Source organism: Scyliorhinus canicula, chromosome 2 (genome assembly GCF_902713615.1).
Source record: "Scyliorhinus canicula chromosome 2, sScyCan1.1, whole genome shotgun sequence".
Lineage (NCBI taxonomy): Eukaryota > Metazoa > Chordata > Chondrichthyes > Carcharhiniformes > Scyliorhinidae > Scyliorhinus > Scyliorhinus canicula.
In genome coordinates, this window is record NC_052147.1 from 175,029,740 (window position 1) to 175,050,291 (window position 20,552).

The 20,552-nt window shown below is 51.5% G+C and overlaps 1 protein-coding gene across 15 annotated transcripts in view; it reads left to right on the forward strand.

The window, feature by feature from the left end:
• ankrd44 (ankyrin repeat domain 44) overlaps nt 1-20,552 on the forward strand; it is a 312,538-nt gene that overhangs the window by 248,147 nt on the left and 43,839 nt on the right. The gene's annotated exons all lie outside the window — the stretch shown is intronic.

Consider the following 20,552-nt stretch of genomic DNA (forward strand, 5'->3'; position numbering starts at 1 on the left):
AGGGGGCGGGGTTGCATTGTTAGTAAGGAATGAAGTTAAATCATTATCGCAAGGAGCGATATAGGCTCAGAAGGCAAAGAATCTCTATGGGTAGAGTTGAGGAATCGCAAAGGCAGAAAGACCTTAATGGAGTTATGTACAGGCGCCCGAGCAGTAGTCAGAATGTGGGGCAGAAAATAAATCGGGAGATAGAGAAAGTATGTAAAAAAGGCAATATCACAATAATCATCTTCAATATACAGGTGGACTGGGAAAATCAGGTTGGTAGTGGATCCCAATAAAATGAATTTGTGGAATGTTTAAGAGATGGTTTTTTTGGAGTAGCTTGTGGTAGAGCCCACTAGGGAACAGGCAATTCTGGATTTGGTGATATGTAATGAGGCAGACTTGATCAGGGATCTTAAGGTGAAGGAACCCTTGGGGAGTAGTGACCACAATATGATAGAATTTACCCTACAGTTTGAGAGGGAGAAGCTGGAATCGGATGTAACGTATTACAATTAAATAAGGGTAACTACAAAGACACAAGGGAGGAGCTTACTTAGCCAGAGTTGATTGGAAAAGGAGCCGAGCAGGGAAGATAGTGGAACAGCAATGGCAGGAGTTTTTTGGGGGTTATTTGGGAGGCACGGTGGAAATTCATTCCAAGGAGGAGGAAACATACTAAGGGGAGGACAAGGCATCCATGGTTGACCAAGGAAGTCAAGGACAGCATAAAAGCAAAAGAACAAGCAGACAAAGTGGTGAGGATTAGTGAGAAGCCAGAGGATTGGAAAGCCTTTAAAAGCAAGCAGAGGACAACTAAAAAAGCAATAAGGGGAGAACAGATGAAATATGAGTGCAAGCTAGCTAGTAATACAAAAGAAGATAGGAAGAGTTTCTTTCAATATATAAAAGGTAAGAGAGAGGCAAAAATAGACATTGGACCACTGGAAAAGGTGGCTGAAGAAGTAATAATAGGAAACAAAGAAATGACAGACGAACTGAATGGTTACTTTGCATCAGTCTTCATGGTGGAAGACTCCAGTGGGATGCCAGAGCTCCAGGAGAATCAGTGGGCAGAGATGAGCGCAGTGGCCATCACTAAGGATAAGATTCTGGGGAAACTGAAAGGTCTGAAGGTGGACTGGATGGACTACACCCAGGGTTCTAAAAGAGATAGCTGAGGAGATTGTGGAGGCATTGGTGGTGATCTTTCAGGAATCACTGGAGACAGGAAGGGTCCCAAAGGACTGGAAAGTGGCTAATGTAACACCACTGTTTAAGAAGGGAGGGAGGCAGAAGACAGGAAATTGTAGGCCGGTTAGCCTGACATCGGTCATTGGTAAGATTTTAGAGACCATTATTAAAGATGAGATCGCAGAGTACTTGGGAGTGCATGATAAAATAGGACTGAGTCAGCAGTGCTTTGTCAAAGGGAGGTCATGTCTGACAAATCTGTTAGAGTTCTTTGTGGAGGTAACAAGGAAGTTAGAGAAAGAAGAACCAGTGGGCGTGATTTATTTAGATTTCCAGAAGGCCTTTGACAAGGTGCCGCATAGGAGACTGTTAAATAAGTTAAGAGCCCATGATGTTCAGGGTAAGATCCAGGCATGGATAGAGGATTGGCTGACTGGCAGAAGGCAGAGAGTGGGGATAAAGGGGTCATTTTCAGGATGACAGCCGGTGACTAGTGGTGTGCCTCACGGTCTGTGCTGGGACCACAACCTTTCACAATATACATTAATGATCTGGAAGAAGGAACTGAAGGCACTGTTGCTACGTTTGCAGATGATAGAAAGATCTGTAGAGGGACAGGTAGTTTTGAGGAAGCAAGGGGGCTGCAGAAGGATTTAGACAGGCTAGAAGAGTGGGCAATGAAGTGGCAGATGAAATACAATGTGGAAAAGTGTGAGGTTATGCACTTTGGAAGGAGGAATTTAGGCATAGACTATTTTCTAAATGGGGAAATGCTTAGGAAATCAGAAGGGACTTGGGAGTCCTTGTTCACAATTCTCTTAAGGTTAACGTGCAGGTTCAGTCGGCAGTTAGGAAGGCAAATGCAATGTTAGCATTCATGTCAAAAGGGCTAGAATACAAGACCAGGGATGTACTTCTGAGGCTGTATAAGGCTCTGGCCAGACCCCATTTGGAATATTGTGTGCTGTTTAGGGCCGCGTATCTAAGGAAGTATGTGCTGGCCTTAGAAAGGGTCCAGAGGAGGTTCACAAGAATGATCCCTGGAATGAAGAACTTGTCGTATGAGGAACGGTTGAGAACTCTGGGTCTGTACACGTTGGAGTTCAGAAGGATGAGGGGGGTCTTATTGAAACGTACAAGATACTGCGAGGCCTGGGTAGAGTGGACGTGGAGAGGATGTTTCCACTTGTAGGAGAAACTAGAATCAGAGGACACAATCTCAGACTGAAGGGATGATCCTTTAAAATACAGATGAGGAGGAATTTCTTCAGCCAGTGGGTGATGAATCTGTGGAACTCTTTGCCGCAGAAGGCTGTGGAGGCCAATTCACTGAGTGTCTTTAGGATAGAGATAGATAGGTTCTTGATTAATAAGGGGATCAGGGGTTATGGGGAGAAGGCAAGAGAGTGAGGATGAGAAAAATATCAGTCATGATTGAATGGCGGAGGAGACTCGATGAGCCAAGTGACCTAATTCTGCTTCTATGTCTTATAGTCTTATGGACTGCAGGTATGTTGTATTGTTGGAAGTAATTTACATTTTTTCATTAGGCAAGACAAATGGGGAGGTGTACATGACATCGGAGAATATGTTTACACTGTCATTTCTTGTTCAATGTTAAACTTTCCCCCTCCCTCCATAGAGTAGACAAAATATATGTATAATATTTATTAAATAATCTCTTGACATTTCACATCAAACATGTTATCCCCCAGTATGTTGGTATATTTTCATTTTCAAAACATCTTTTGTCATTATCCTGTTATTGGTCAGTTACTGCTTCATTAATTCCAATTGCATTGAAATGGTTAAATGTGGATTTGTGACCTTGATCTCAATTCATCTGCGCTGTAAGATGTTTCCCAAAATAAGAAGTAGTAAATTGGTTAGAGAGTGATGTTGAATAAAGATAGAAAGCTGAGTAGTTTACAGAGCAGAAAAAAATGTTACAAAAAGATAATTTCCCATAATAAAAGCAGAAAATTCTCTAAGCACTCAGCAGTTTGTGCAGCATCTATAGAGAGAGAAACCTAGTTCACAGGCTGAATTGTACCTGGCCTGGTGTCAGTACATGGGGGAGGGTGAAGAAGCAAAAAAATGTCAATTTATCAGGAAGCTGGTCGGAGGAACCTGCCAACTTCCGCAATGACTCACACATAGAATAGAATAGAAACATTGAAAAGTTACACATAGAATCGTAGAAAGGTTACAGCACGGAAGGAGGCCATTTGGCCCCTCTTGTCTATGGCAACCGAAGGACACCTAGGTGCCCTTTCTAATCCCACCTTCCTGCATCTGGTCCATAGCCCTGTCCCTGTATCTTATAGCATTTATGGTGCAGATCCTGTTACTTTTTAAAAAGAGTTTAGGGTCTCTGCCTCCACCCAACTCGGGCAGCGAATTTCAGACACCTACTAACCTCTGCGTAAAAAAGTTCTTCCTCAGTCCCCTTTACACCTTCTGCCACTCTTGAATCTATGTCCTCTGGGACTAGAATTCTCCACCAAGGGAAACAATTTTATCCTGTCTACTCTATTTCATCCCTTCGTAATTTTGTATGCCTCAATTAAGTCATCCCTCAGCCTACTTTGTTCCAAGGAAAATAACCCCAACCTATCAAATCTCTCCTCGTAGCTACATTTTTCTTGCTCTGGTGACATTTTTGTAAACCTCCTCTGCACTCGGTCCAGAGTAATTATGTCCTTCCTGTAATGTCGTGACCAGAATTGCACACAATATATGGTAGCATGCAGGAAACCCCGTAGGACAAGCGGGTCTGCAGTTTAACATATGCTCCCAATAAAGGTGTATTGCAGAGGTAAAGCTTTCTGGACATGATTTTGCACTAGTACTTCAGGAGGTTTAGACTCGCATGGTACATCATTGTTGATATTTGCAGCTTTATGGAACAAGATCTGCTGATAGACCAGCTGGGCACAAATGGTTAATGGACGACCAAGGTCTCTGCAGGCGTTGAATCTCTTTGCCTCTGACTCTTTCCAGGAATATGCTGGTAAAATCTGCAGAATAATCTGCTGTGTATAAGTGCATATCCTGGATGAATAATGATATGTTTTCTGAAGCGGCCACTTATTTTGCATTTTGCGTGGCCAATCCACCTACCCTGCACATCTTTGGGTTGTGGGGGCGAAACTCACGCAAACACGAGGAAAATGTGCAAAACAACTAACTAGATAGCTTAAAGCAGCTAAAGTCTTGGCGGATCCAAACAGGAGGCATGTGATTGTCAGTGGGTCTTCGGTGGGTGCCTCAGTAGTCCTAGTTAATGTCTATGCTCCAAATTGGGATGGCACGGCTTTTATTAACCAACTACTGGCTTCTATTCCCGACTTGGGCTCACACCAGCTAATTTTGCGGAGGGAACTTAAATTGTGTTTGAGTTGCACTGATCTAGACCTAAATCTCTGATTCCATCAAGGGTGGTGAAAGCATTATTGGCTCTTATGGAGTAGATGGGGGGGAGGGGTGGGGGGGTGGGGGGAGAAGATCCGTGGTGGTTTTGCATCCGAGTGATAAGGACTTTTCTTTTTTCTCCCATGTCCATCAGATTTATTCTCAGATTTACTCTTTTGTCGTGCGTTAGGGTCTCCTTCCTGGAATGAAGAGGATTGGATACTCGGCAATTATCTCAGATCATACCCCACATTTTGTGAATTGGGTGTTCGAGCTGGGTCTCTTTCAACTCTCCGCCATTGGGGAGTACATTACTTTTAATAAGAATGAGTCTATCTCACCTTCTACGTTGTGGAAGGACCTTAAAGTGGTCATGGGCCCGGGGGGGGGGGGGAGAGAGATAATTTCCTACAAGTCACACAGGGAAAGGATTGGGAGGGTGAAGCGGCAGAGGCTGGTGGATTCCATCCTTGTGGTGGACTGGCAGTACTCACTTCCCCTACGCCCGAGTTGTTGGTGAATAGGAAAAAGTTGCAGGTGCAATTTGAGCTACTCTCAACAGGTAAGGCAGTGAGCCAGCTGCGATGCTCTAGAGGGACATTCTATGAAGACAGGGAGAAAGCCAGTACCAGCTGAGGCGGCAGGCTGCCTCTCGGGAGATTGTGCAGGAAAAGGGTTCGGAAGGCAGTTTGGTTTCCGCCCCATCGAAGGTTAATGCTGAGTTTGAGTCCATCAGTTGGCAGGGGTTGACAGTCCCGATGATGGAGAGGAAGAGAAGGGAGGTGTTGGAATCCCCGTTGGAACCAGAGGTGATTATGAAATGCATTGGTTTAATGCAGGCAGGTAAAGCTCTGGATGAATTCTCCATTGAGTTCCATATGAAATTTGCAGGGCAGTTGATCCCACCGATATTGGACATATTTAATGATTCCTTATCCCGGGGCTTTTGCTGGTTACATTGGTGCAGGTCTCTAGTTATCTGATTTTGCGAAAAGCCCCTAGTCGCCACATTCCGGCGCCTGTTCGGGGAGGCCGGTACATTGTTCTGCATTACCAGCCAGCTGTTTAGCCCACTATGTTAAATAGTGGCCCGTCTGGAGTCTCCTTAAATTTGGATAAGAGCGACTTCTGGTGGCGGCCATGGTGTGACTGGTTGCACATTTGGCAGCTCCCCCTCAAGGCTGTTTTTTTTTTTCAGACCTTTTTCCCGTTCGGAGGGTGGATGTGTGACCGAAGAAGGTGCAGGGCTGGCCAGAGGGAAGTCTGCCTCCACTGGTGGGACTGGGGGATGGATCTACAGACCATGGGCGGAATTCTCCGACCCCCACAGGGTCGGGGAAATCGCCCGGGGCCGGCGTGGCCGGAATTCTCCGCCACCCGGGAATCGGCGGGAGCGGGAATCACGCCCCGCCGATCAGTGGGCCCCCCACGGCGATTCTCCGGCCCGCGATGGGCCGAAGTCCCGCCGCTGTCAGGCCTCTCCCGCCCGAGGTAATTGGAGCACCTCCCTTGCCGGTGGGATTGGCGGCGCGAGCGGGCCCCCGGGGTCCGGGGGGGGGGGGGGGGGGGGGGGGAGAGATTGGGCCCCAGGGGGTGCCCCTACGGTGGCCTGGCCCGCAATTGGGCCTCAAACTCAGCATTAACCTTCGATGGGGCGGAAACCAAACTGCCTTCTGAACCCTTTTCCTGCACAATCTCTCGAGAGGCAGCCTGCCGCCTCAGCTGGTACGCAGAAAGAGGGGGGGCACTCTTTTTCTTCAGCCGCCGGCACGGCCTCCACCACGGCGGAGGCAGAAGAGACCCCCACTACCGCGCATGCGCCGGTGGTGACGTCAGTAGCCGCTGATGCACCGGCGCATGCGCGAAGCGGCGAAGGCCTTTCGGCCAGCCCCGTGCCGGGCGGCGGGCTTCAAAGGCCGTTGGCGCCAGTTTTGCCGCCAGTCGGCCTGGCGCCAACCACTCCGGCGCGGGCCTAGCCCCTAAAGGTGCGGAGAATTCCGTACCTTTGGGGAGGCCCGATGCCGGAGTGGTTGGCGCCACTCAGCTACGCTGGGACCCCCCACCCCGCCGGGTAGGGGAGAATCCCGGCCCACAAGTGGGTCATGAAAAAGGGAGCAGTTGGAGCAGAGGAATCGTCGTGCACCACAGCTTAAGCTGGTGGAGGGTAAAGGGCCTGTGCTGACTACCCATTGGTAGATGGACCACTGGTTGACTTCTTAAATGAGAAGTTCAGCCAGCAGACGAGAGAGGCCTATGAGGACCTAGCCAAGGCTCTTAATCTGCTGAAGTCAGGAATCAATCGAGTGGAGTAGAGTGTGGAGTCCCAGAGCCAAGCTGTCCGAAATGTGGAGGAGGCAGAGGGGGAGCATGAGGAGCAGTTGGCTTATTTGCCGGCCGAGGTGGGAGTATTGTGAGATAACCAGAGGTGGCTGCAGGAGAAGGTGGAGGACATAGACATAGAACATAGAATGATACAGCACAGTACAGGCCCTTCGGCCCTCGATGTTGCACCGACATGGAAAAAAAACTAAAGGCCATCTAACCTACACTATGCCCTTATCATCCATATGCTTATCCAATAAACTTTTAAATGCCCTCAATGTTGGCGAGGTCACTACTGTTGCAGGTAGGGCATTCCACGGCCTCACCACTCTTTGTGTAAAAAACCCACCTCTGACCTCTGTCCTATATCTATTACCCCTCAATTTAAGGCTATGTCCCCTCGTGCTAGCCACCTCCATCCGCGGGAGAAGGCTTTCGCTGTCCACCCTATCTAACCCTCTGATAATTTTGTATGCCTCTATTAAGTCACCTCTTAACCTTCTTCTCTCTAACGAAAACAACCTCAAGTCCATCAGCCTTTCCTCATAAGATTTTCCCTCCATACCAGGCAACATCCTGGTAAATCTCCTCTGCACCCGTTCCAAAGCTTCAACGTCCTTCCTATAATGAGGCGACCAGAACTGTACGCAATACTCCAAATGCGGCCGTACTAGAGTTTTGTACAACTGCAACATGACCTCATGGCTCCGGAACTCAATCCCTCTACCAATAAAGGCCAACACACCATAGGCCTTCTTCACAACCCTATCAACCTGAGTGGCAACTTTCAGGGATCTATGTACATGGACACCGAGATCCCTCTGCTCATCCACACTACCAAGAATTTTACCATTAGCCAAATATTCCGCATTCCTGTTATTCTTTCCAAAGTGAATCACCTCACACTTCTCCACATTAAACTCCATTTGCCACCTCTCAGCCCAGCTCTGCAGCTTATCTATGTCCCTCTGTAACCTGCAACATCCTTCCGCACTGTCTACAACGCCACCGACTTTAGTGTCGTCTGCAAATTTACTCACCCATCCTTCTGCGCCCTCCTCTAGGTCATTTATAAAAATGACAAACAGCAACGGCCCCAGAACAGATCCTTGTGGTACGCCACTCGTAACTGAACTCCATTCTGAACATTTACCATCAACCACCACCCTCTGTCTTCTTTCAACTAGCCAATTTCTGATCCACATCTCTAAATCACCCTTGAGAACCACTCCCTGAGGCAGAACTGAGAGTTGTAGGGATGCCTGAAGGCACAGAGGGAGCGAACGCTGCCACGTGTCGCCAGAATGCTGATAAGGCTGATGGGAGAGGGGGCCTTTGATCGGACCCTGGAGGTCGACGGAGCACACAGGGAGCTGATGAGGAATCGGCAGGCGAACCAGTCGCCGAGGGCGATAGTGGTACATCTTCACTGATTCCTGCGAGGCAGACGAGGAGATGCACATGGGAAGGGAATGAGCTGCGAGTGTATCTGGGCCTGGATCTGGCGAAGACGAGGGCCGGGTTTAACCGGGTGAAGGCTGCCCTCTTTTTGAAAGGAGGTGAAGTTCGGGATTTTGTACCCGGCTTGCCTTTCAACAACCAAGAGCGCTACTTTGGAACACCAGAGGAGGCGATGGAGATTTTGAGAGACAATGGACTGGCAGATGAAGGAAGACATTGAACTGTGGAGGAGGGGTGTGGAGATGAATGTTGCCGCCTCCCACCCCCCCCCTGTTTTTGGTAATCCCTTTAACTTTTCGCCTGTTGGTGGTTGGGGAACTTTCTCCTCTGAGATGTTTCAATGTGATGGGGCGGGGGGGGAGTGCATCTTTTGTGTTTTCTTTCTCTTTTGTTTTTTCTTGTTACAGTGTTGGTTTCAAGGTGTTTGAATGGAGGGGGAGGAGGGGAATTAGTGGGGGATAGGAGGTTTAGGCAACTTGGACAGGGGCTGCCAGGCTATCTGGGCAGGCTAGTTAACGGGAGCCAACCCACCCTCCCCCTGAAAGCGCTCCAGCAACACTTTCTTCACTCGCTGGGTTTTACCCTCCCACACAAAGACCAAAATAACTTTATTCACCTGCTTGAAAAAGGCCTTTGGGATGAAGATGCGGAGGCACTGAAAGACAAAGAGAAATCTGGGGAGGACCATCATTTTCACGGTCTGTACCCTCCCTATCAGTGATAGCGGGAGCATATCCCATCTCTTAAAGTCCCCTTCCATTTGTTAAACCGGGATAGGTTTAACTTGTGCAGTGCCTCCCATTTCCAGGCCACCTGGATTCCCAGATACCGAAAGCTCTTCCCTACCTTTCTAAGCAGCAGCTCTCCCAGTCTCTTCTCCTGTCCTCTTGCCTGGATCGCGAACATCTCGCTTTTCCCCATGTTCAATTTATACCCCGAAAAATTGCCAAATTCTCCCAGGATTCGCATTACTTCCCCTACCCCCTCCAACGGGTCTGACCCAGTGCTCCCCCCCCCCCGAACCAGCCCTTTCCAGTTCCTAGAGTCTCTTAACACCATGGCCAATGGCTCTGTGGCCAGAGCAAACAGTAACGGGGAGAGGGGGCACCCTTGCCTCATCCCTCGGTGTAGTTTAAAGTACCCTGGCCTCAGCCGGTTCGTGTACACACTCGCTTCTGGTGCCTGATAGAGCAACCGCACCCAGTCAATAAAGCCCTCACCAAACCCAAACCTTCCCAGCGCCTCCTACAGGTAATTCCACTCCACCCAATCAAAGGCCTTCTCCGCATTCATCCCGACCACCACATCCTCCCCTCCTTCTGAGGGCATCATAATAACATTTAAAAGCCTTTGAACATTGGCCTTGAGTTGCCTGCCCTTTACAAATTCCATCTGGTCTTCCCCTATCACCACTGGGACACAGTCCTCTATCCTTGTGGCCAGTATCTTAGCCAGTAGTTTGGCATCCACATTCAGTAGAGAAATTGGCCTGTATGACCCGCATTGCTCCAGATCCTTCTCCCGTTTCATGATCAATTAAATTGAGGCCTGCAACATTGTTGGGGGAGGACTCCCATCTCTCTTGCTTCATTAAATGTCCTCACCAGCAGTGGGCTCAATATCTCTGAAAACTTCTTATAGAATTCCACCGTCAGGCCCCGGGTCCTTGTCTGGCTGCATGCCCTCCAGCCCCTCGATTATTTCCTCAATCTCAATTGGGGCTCCCAGCCCTTCCATCAGATCCTCATCTACCCTGGGGAACCTCAACTGATCCAAAAACTGCCTCATCCCCTCCACCCCAGCGTCGGGTTCCGACTCGTATAATTTACTACAGAAGTCCTTAAACACCTCATTCACCCCCGCTGGGTCCAGGACAGTATTCCTGCCTCTACTCTTTACTTTACCTATCTCCCTGGCTGCCTCCCTTTTCCTGAGGTGGTGCGCCAACATTCTGCTTGCCTTTTCCCCGTACTAAATCACCCCCCTTGCCTTCCTCAACTGTTCCACCGCATTCCCTGTGGTCAACAGCCCAAACTCCACCTGTAACCTCCGCCACTCGCTCAGTAGCCCTGTGTCCGGGGCCTCCGAGTATCTCCTGTCCACCTGGAGTATCTCCTCCAGTAATCTATCCCTCTCAGCCTGTTCTGCCTTTTCTCTGTGGGCCCGTATCGAGATTAATTCCCCTCTGACCACTGCCTTCAGAGCTTCCCAAACAGTCGCTGCGGAGACGTCCCCCGTATCATTTGTTTCCAAGTAGTTCTGGATGGACTTGTTCACCCGCCCACAGATCGCTTAGTCCGCTAGCAACCCCACATCCAGTCTCCACAGCGGGCATTGTCCTCTCTCCACACTAACCCGTAGGTCCACCCAATGCGGGGCATGATCCGACACTGCGATTGCCGAGTACTCCATATCCACCACTTCCAGTGTTAGCGCCCTGCTCAAAACAAAAAAGTCGATGCAAGAATATACCTGGTGGACATGTAAGAAAAAGGAAAACTCTTTCGTCCTTGGCCGTGCAAACCTCCATGGGTCTACTCCCCCCATCTGTTCCATAAACCCCTTCAATTCCTTTGCCGCAGCCGGCCTCCTTCCTGTCCTGGATTTTGACTGGACCAATTCTGGATCAATGACTGTGTTAAAGTCTCCTCCCATGATCAGGTTATGTGACTCTAAGTCTGGGATCTTGCCTAACACCCGCCTCATAAATTCCACATCGTCCCAATTTGGAGCATATATGTTCACGAGTACCACTCGCACCCCCTCCAGCTTCCCACGCACCATTATGTACCTACCCCCACTTGTCTGACACGATTTTCCCTGCCTCGAATGCCATTCGTTTGTTGATCAAGATCGCTAACCCCCTAGTCTTTGAGTCCAGCCCTGAGTGGAATACTTGGCTGACCCACCTCTTTCTCAATCTTGTCTGGTCTGTAACCTTTAGGCGTGTCTCTTGTCGCATTGCCACATACGCCTTCAGCCCCCTCAAATGCGCAAACACGCGAGCCCTCTTGACCAGCCCATTCAGCCCTCTGATGTTCCATGTAATCAGCCCCCCCCCCCCCCCCCCACCCACTTGCCAACTAGCCATCACCCTTTTTAGCCCAGCCTCTAGCTTGCGTCCTCCACCTCCTCAAGCCCCCCCTCGGGCAGTTGCCGTTCCCGACCTCCCATTTGCCCCCTCGTAACAGTTCCTCCCCTGTCAACAAAGCAACTCCAACACTAGAAACCCAACCCCCAGGTCAGGCCCCATTGCGCTTCCGAGAGTCAGCTGACCCGTGCTGACTTGATAGCGCCTGGCACCAAGCAGTTTGTCTCTCCCCTCTTCCCCCCACGTGGACAAACATTTTAAAAGCATCACATTCCCCAGTAAACAAACATCAGAAAAAAACAGTAAAAAAAATAGCCACTATAGAAAAATAATCACCCAAAAAACAGAACCAACCCCAAAGCCCATCCCCCCTCTAACCAGCTCCCTGCAAGACAAAGTTACCCCTTTAGATATCCAAACAGCCCCTTATTACACATAGCACTACTTATATTTATACAACCCAGCATATCAAATCGCCACCACAGTACTTCTCCAAGGCTTCAGTGTCTTTTAACTCACCTCCAGCTTCTTTTCTCGAATAAAAGTCCATACTTCGTCTGGTGTTTCAAAGTAGAAGTCCCGTTCCTCGTGGGTGACCCACAGACGGGCTGGGTACAGCATACCAAACTTCACCCCCTTCATAAAGAGGGCTGTTTTTGCCCAATTAAATCCAGCTCGCCTCTTCTGCGCCCAGGTCCTGATAAATGAGCAGCTCGCAGTTCTCCCATTTGCTGCTCCGTTCCTTCTTGGCCCACCGCAGAACGTGTTCCTTGTCCAAGAAACGGTGAAAGTGTACCACCATGGCCCTCAGTGGCTCGTTCGCTCGGGGCTTCTTCGCGAGGGCTCAGTGCGCTCTATCCACTTTCAGGGGCTGAGGGAATGCCTCAGCCCCCATCAACTTCTCCAGCATGTCCGTCACATAAGTCCTTGCATCCAATCCCTCACTGCCTTCAGGGAGGCCAACAATTCTAAGATTCTGTCTCCTGGACCTGTTCTCCACGCCTCTAGCTTCTCCTGTATTCTTTTCTGGCAGTCGTTCATCATCTCCACCTTGGTCTCCAGCACGGTTATGTACTCCTCGTGCTCGGACACCTTTTGGTCCAATTCTCCATACGCCGGAGGGGGATTTCTCCTTACTGTCTCACTCTTCACCAATTTATCCCCATAAAATCCGGGGAAAAATGGGGGGGAAAAAGGTCCAAAAGTCCGTCACAGGCGGGAACTATCAAATGTGCAACCTACTCCTCCAGGGCCGCCACCAGAAGTCTACACCGACCCACTTCCAGCCTATCCCCGTAATCCAATAACCCCTCCCAACCTTTTTTAGTCACTAAGGGCAATTTATCATGACCAATCCACCTAACTTGCACGTCTTTGGACTGTGGGAGGAAACCGGAGCACCCGGAGGAAACTCACGCAGACTGGGGGAGAACGTGCAGACTCCGCACAGACAGTGACCCAGCGGGGAATCGAACCTGGGACCCTGGCGCTGTGAAGCCACAGTGCTAATCACTTGTGGTACCGTGCTGCCCATTTGGGCAGGCAAGACCCCAAGGATTCGAAGGGTGTTTATTCGGAGTGAGAGAGACAGTCGGGTGGTTTAGCATTATCTGATTTGTTATTTTATTACTGGACAGCGAATATTGAACAAGTACTGGGGTGGCTCAACGATACAAATTCCTTATGGGCGCAAATGGAGGCAAGCTCTTTTAGCGGTTCTAGATTGGGGGCCTTACTAACTACCTCGCTTTCGTTTTCCCCTACAAAATCTGCTTGGGGTCCGGTAGTGATGTCGATGCTGAGGATTTGAAGGCAGTTTCGACAACATTTTAAGCTCTGCTGCATGTCACTGTTAGCTCCTATTTTTTTTTTTAAATATAATTTTTATTGGAATTTTTTACAGAAAATATAAAACATAACGACAGACAATGAAATGCAACAAAATAACCCATAATAACCGTACCACCCCCAGACCGTATCGACGCATGTATCACATCCCCCCACCCCCCCAACCCCAATGAACAACAAAAGAACTTCAAAATAAATTTAAATTATATAAACAAACATAGTCATCGTCCGCCCCCCCCCCCCCCCTTTTCCCTCCCCCTCCCCCCCCCCCCCCCCCCCCCCCCCCCCGGGTTGATGCTGCTACTGTCCCAGTACCCTATCGTTGAGCCAGAAAGTCGAGAAAAGGTTGCCACCGCCTAAAGAACCCTTGTACCGACCCTCTCAGGGCGAATTTGACCTTCTCTAGCTTAATGAAACCCGCCATGTCATTGATCCAGGTCTCCACGCTTGGGGGCCTCGCATCCTTGCATTGTAGCAAGATCCTTCGCCGGGCTACTAGGGATGCAAAGGCCAGCACACTGGCCTCTTTCGCCTCCTGCACTCCCGGCTCCACCCCAACCCCAAAAATCGCGAGTCCCCAGCCTGGCTTGACCCTGGATCCTACCACCCTCGACACTGTCCTCGCCACCCCCTTCCAGAACTCCTCCAGCGCCGGGCATGCCCAGAACATATGGGCATGGTTCGCTGGACTCCCCGAGCACCTGACACACCTGTCTTCACCCCCAAAGAACCTACTCATCCTTGTCCCAGTCATGTGGGCCCGGTGCAGCACCTTGAATTGGATGAGGCTAAGCCGCGCACACGAGGAGGAAGAATTAACCCTCTCCAGGGCATCAGCCCATGTCCCGTCTTCGATCTGTTCCCCCAGTTCCCCCTCCCACTTAGCTTTCAGCTCCTCTACTGACGCCTCCTCCGCCTCCTGCATAACCTTGTAGATATCAGATATCTTCCCCTCTCCGACCCAGACCCCCGAAAGCACCCTGTCGCTCACCCCCCTCGCGGGAAGCGAAGGGAATCCCTCCACCTGCAGCCTAGCAAATGCCTTTACCTGCAGATACCTGAACATGTTCCCCGGGGGGAGCCCAAATTTCTCCTCCAACTCCCCCAGGCTCGCAAACCTCCCATCAATAAACAGGTCCCTCAGCTGTCTGATGCCCGCTCTGTACCAACCCTGAAATCCCCCATCAATGTTCCCGGGGACGAACCTATAGTTCCCCCTTAACGGAGCCTCCATCGAGCCCCCCACTTCTCCCGTATGTCGCCTCCACTGCCCCCAAATCTTGAGGGTAGCCGCCACCACCGGACTCGTGGTATACCTCGTAGGAGGGAGCGGCCACGGCGCCGTTACCAGGGCCCCCAGGCTTGTATCTCCACAGGATGCCCTCTCCATCCGTTTCCATGCTGCCCCCTCCCCCTCCATTACCCACTTGCGCACCATCGACACATTGGCCGCCCAATAATACCCCGAGAGATTGGGTAACGCCAGGCCCCCCCATCTCTACCCCGCTCCAAGAAGACCCTCTTCACCCTCGGGGTCCCATGCGCCCAAACAAAGCCCATGATGCTGCTAGTAACCCTTCTAAAAAAGGCCCTAGGGATAAAGATGGGCAAACACTGAAAAAGGAACAAGAACCTCGGGAGAACCGTCATTTTGACGGACTGCACTCTACCCGCCAACGATAGCGGCACCATGTCCCATCTTTTAAATTCCTCTTCCATCTGCTCCACCAGCCTGGTAAAATTAAGCTTATGGACAGTCCCCCAACTCCTGGCCACCTGCACCCCCAGGTATCTGAAACTCTTCACTGCCCTCTTAAATGGGAGTCTCCCAATTCCCTCCTTCTGATCACCCGGGTGTACTACAAATACCTCACTCTTGCCTAAATTTAACTTATAGCCCGTGAAGCCCCCAAATTCCGCTAACAGCTCCATCACCCCCGGCATTCCCCCTTCTGGATCCGCCACATACAACAGCAGGTCGTCCGCATACAGCGATACACGATGTTCCTCCCCACCCCGCACCAGACCCCTCCATTTCCCTGACTCCCTCAACGCCATAGCCAAAGGTTCAATCGCCAGTGCAAAGAGCAAGGGGGACAGGGGGCACCCCTGCCTGGTCCCACGGTAGAGCCTAAAGTACTCCGATCTCCTTCCATTGGTAACTACACTCGCCATCGGAGCCGCGTAGAGCAGCCTCACCCATTTGATGAATCCCTCCCCAAATCCGAACCGCTCCAGCACCTCGCACAGGTACCCCCACTCAACTCTATCAAACGCTTTCTCCGCATCCAGCGCCACCACTATCTCCGCCTCCCCCTCCACTGCCGGCATCATAATAACATTTAGCAGTCTCCCCACATTCGTGTTGAGCTGCCGTCCCTTGACAAATCCTGTCTGATCCTCATGTATCACCCCTGGCACACAGTCCTCTATCCTGGTGGCCAGGATCTTCGCCAGCAACTTAGCGTCAACATTGAGGAGCGAGATAGGCCTGTATGATCCACACTGCAAGGGGTCCTTATCCCGCTTTAGGATCAGAGAAATCAGTGCCCGCGACATCGTCGGGGGCTAAGCCCCCCCCTCCCATGCCTCATTGAAAGCTCGCACCAACAGGGGGCCCACCAGATCCGCATACTTTTTATAAAATTCCACCGGGAACCCGTCCGGCCCCGGCGCCTTACCTGACTGCATTTGTCCAATCCCCCTGACTAGCTCCTCCAACTCTATCGGCGCCCCCAGCCCCTCTACCAGCTCCTCTTGAACCCTTGGGAACCATAGCCTGTTCATGAAGCTCTCCATCCCCCCTCTCCCCATCGGAGGTTCTGACCGGTACAGTTCCTCGTAGAAGTCCCTAAAGACCCCATTTACTTCTGTCCCCTTCTGCACTACATTCCCACCCCTATCCGTCACTCCACCAATTTCCCTAGCCGCATCTCGCCTGCGGAGCTGATGCGCCAACATCCTGCTCGCCTTCTCCCCATACTCATATACCGTGCCCTGCGACCTCCTCCACTGTGTCTCCGCCTTTCTGGTGGTCAACAAGTCAAATTTGGCCTGCAAACTGCGCCGTTCCCCCAGCAACCCCTCCTCCGGTGCCTCAGCGTATCTCCTGTCCACATCTAAGAGCTCTCCCACCAGTCTCTCCCTCTCCTTCCTCTCCCTCCTTTCCCTATGGGCCCGGATGGAGATCAGCTCTCCCCGGATCACTGCTTTCAGAGCCTCCCAGACCATCCCCACCCGGACCTCCCCCGTATCATTGGTATCAAGATACCCCTCAATACTTCCCCGGACCCTCCTACACACCTCCTCATCAGCCAGCAGCCCCACATCCAGGCGCCAGAGCGGGCGCTGGTCCCGCGCCTCCCCCATCTCCAGATCAACCCAGTGCGGAGCATGGTCTGAGATCGCTATGGCCGAATACTCTGCATCCTGCACCTTCGGGATCAATCCCCTGCTCAGGATGAAAAAATCTATTCGGGAATAGACCCTATGGACATGGGAGAAAAAAGGAATACTCCCGCGCTCTCGGCCTCCCAAACCTCCAGGGATCCACCCCTCCCATCTGGTCCGTAAACCCCCTCAGCACTCTGGCCGCCGCCGGTCTCCTACCCGTCCTTGAACTGGACCGGTCCAGTGGGGGTTCCAGCACTGTGTTAAAGTCTCCCCCCATGATCAGACCCCCTGCCTCCAGGTCCGGAATGCGGCCCAACAAGCGCCTCATGAAGCCGGCATCATCCCAATTCGGGGCATATACATTAACCAGCACCACCTTCTCTCCCTGCAGCCTACCCTTCACCAAATTATATCTACGCTCCTTGTCCGACACCACCTCAGCCGCCTCGAACGCCACCGTCTTCCCCACCAGGATCGCCACCCCCCGGTTCTTCGCGTCCAATCCAGAGTGAAAAACCTGCCCCACCCACCCCTTCCTCAGACGAACCTGGTCCGCCACCTTCAAGTGGGTCTCCTGGAGCATAGCCACGTCCGCCTTCAGCCCCTTCAGATGAGAAAATACCCTGGTTCTCTTAACCGGCCCATTCAGCCCCCTCACGTTCTAGGTAATCAGCCGAATCAGAGAGCAACCTCCCCCTCTCCCCCGCCGGCTAGCCATAGCTTATCGACTGCTCGCCCCAGGCCAGCTCGCCCCGCCTGACCCATTCCCCATGGCGATAACTCCTCTCCTCTACCCCCCCGGCCCACGCCAGCTCCTTCCTGGCCATTCCAGCAGCAACCCGGTATCCCCCCCCACCCCCCCAGGCTAGGACCCCACCTAGCCGCGACGCACCCTCCATGGTACTTCCGTGAGTCAGCTGACTTCTGCTGACCCGGCAGCTCCTGCTAAAACCCATCTCCTCCCGGCATGGGGGTCATCCCCCTCTTGCCACACCTCCTTGGCACCGCTTCAGCGCGGGAAAGAAAACCAGTAGAGGCCACGCCCCCACCTCCAGCTCCGCCCCCCCTGCCCCGCAGCGCAGACAACCAGAGGAAAGCCCGCGCTTTCACACTGCCACACCCCACCCTTCCGACTCAGCTCCTCAAAATCCAGTTTCACCCCAACCCCCGGCCCCGTACAGAAGAGAACATATAAAGCACATACTCCCAACGTTCCCCACATACCCCACACCATTACCCAACAGACAAACCCACCCGGAAACAGAGCAAAAAGAAAAGCAGGATTAAAAAAAACACGTGTCAAAATTGAAGAACAGCAACAGCGAAAACAGCAACGGCCATAGTGTGTCCCCAGATCCTAGTTCGAGTCCAGTTTCTCCACCTGTACAAAGGCCCACGCCTCCTCCGGTGACTCGAAGTAGTGGTGCCGGTCCTTATATGTCACCCACAGACGCGCAGGCTGCAGCATTCCAAATCTGACCTGCTTGGCATGCAGCACCGCCTTCGTCCAGTTGAACCCGGCCCTCCGCTTTGCCACCTCCGCACTCCAGTCCTGGTAGATTCGTACTACCGAATTCTCCCACTTGCTGCTCCTCTCTTTCTTGGCCCAGCGCAGCACACACTCCCGGTCACTAAATCGATGGAACCGCACCAGCACCGCCCGCGGGGGTTCATTTGCCTTAGGCCTCCTGGCTAGCACTCTGTGAGCTCCCTCAAGCTCCAGGGGCAAATGGAAGGGCCCCGCTCCCATCAACGAGCTCAACATCGTGGTCACGTACCACGGGAGATCCGACCCCTCCAGCCCCTCCGCCAGGCCCAGGATCCTCAAATTCTTTCGCCTCGTGCGAACGTCCAGCTCCTCCAAGCGGTCTTGCCACTTTTTGTGAAGTGCCTCGTGCAACTCCACTTTCCCCACGAGGACCATGGCCTCCTTCTCCCGCTCAGCGGCCTGCTGCTGCAACTCCCGGATAGACACCTCCTGGGCCGCCTGAGCTCCAAGCAGCTTGTTGGTAGTCGCATTCAGTGAGTCCAGCAACTCAGCCTTCAGCTCCGCAAAACAGCGCAGAAGAGCAGCTTGCTGCTCCTGCGCCCACTTCCACCAGTCCTCAGGTGTTCCGCCGGCCGCCATTTTGTCCTTCTTCCCCCGCTTTTCTTGTGGAGCTGCTGCAGCCTTTTCCTTTGCCCCACTCCGGGTGAGCACCATAAATTATGGGGAATGCTCCTCTAGACACCTTCCCCCACCGGGATTCGTCGAGACAGCGTCGTTTGGGGCCCTCAAATCGGCCCAAAAGTCCTTAAGTAGCGGGAGCTGTGGTGCGGCTTAGCCGCAACTGCAAAGCCGGTTTTCTGACCGCTCCACTCCTAGTCCAGGCCATCCACCGGTGGAGAATCTGAGAAGGAGTGTTCCCACACGGGGAAAATTCCAAACAGCACCACTACGAGCCCTTAGAAGAGCCCCAAAGTCCGAAAATAGTGGGGGCCACTGAACGTGCGGCTTAGCTCCGCATCACCGCTACCGGAAGTCCGTCTCCGCTTCTTCAATGGCCTTGGTGAGATCTTTTCACAGTTCTTCCCTCTGCTGCTAGAATTCAGCTTTCATAAAGGCCCTCAGGTCAGCTTGAGACCTATAAGCTGGCCCTTCCCCCGCTAGCATGCTTGCAGAGGCTTTCGTTTGCGGCTGCTCAGACAAATCTTTCACTGTTTCTGAGGGTCTGATAACCAAGAAACATCCTGTTCCTGGGGGAAAATACTCCTTGAACATTCACCCACGCCTTTTCATCGACATTCCAACCTGTGCTGCCCAAAAAAGAGCTCTTTTCTGCAACCTTAGGCAGGAGCTGCCTCGTGTGTGCTCACTCACTTCATGATGCACACCGGAAGTTCCCACTGTTAGCTCCTATTTGTAGGAGTCATCTCTTTGTGCCAGTGGGTTTAGACTCAAAGTTCAGGTCTTGGGGAAGGAGGGGCTAGAGAGGTTTGGGGACCTGTTTGTGGAGGGTAGTTGTTGGTTTTGAGGAGCTATTGAATAAATTGCAACTCCCGAGGACTAATTTATTTGGGTACCGTAGTTTCCGGACTATAAGCCGCTACTTCTTTCCCACGTTTTGAACCTCGCGGCTTATACAACGACGCGGCTTATTTATGGATTTTTCCCGCTTTCACTAAACCAATGAAATTGCGTAACGGGTCAAGGTAAAACAATGTAACTTTTTAGTTTACTGTTTAGATTAAATCGAGCGCGCTCAAACATCCCATCATTCTGATTACGGTAGTCATTTTGTCACCCTCATCATGGCAAAGACACGGAGAAATGCATATGATGCAGCTTTCAAGTTGAAGGCGATCGATCTGGCTGTTGGAAAAGGAAATAGAGCTGCTGCACTAGAGCTTGGTCTTAATGAGTCGATGATAAGACGTTGGAAACAGCAGCGTGAGGAATTGACTCAGTGCAAAAAGACAACTAAAGCTTTCAGAGGGAAGAAAAGCAGATGGCCCGAACTAGAAAATGAGCTCGAAGACTGGGTCAACATGCAGAGAGCAGACGGCCGAGGTGTTTCAACTGTACAGATCCGACTGAAAGCCAAAACAATCGCCACCGCAATGAAGTTTGAGAATTTTAGAGGTGGACCATCGTGGTGTCTCAGATTTATGAGACGTAAAGGCCTGTCCATCAGGGTACGGACGAGTTTGTGTCAGCAGCTCCCTCCCGACTACGAGGAAAAAATTTCAAACTTCCGCAAATTCATTGATGCAAAGATAGCGGAGCATTCCATTGGCCCGCACAATATCATAAATATGGATGAGGTTCCTCTGACATTTGACCTGCCTCTCACTCAGACTGTCA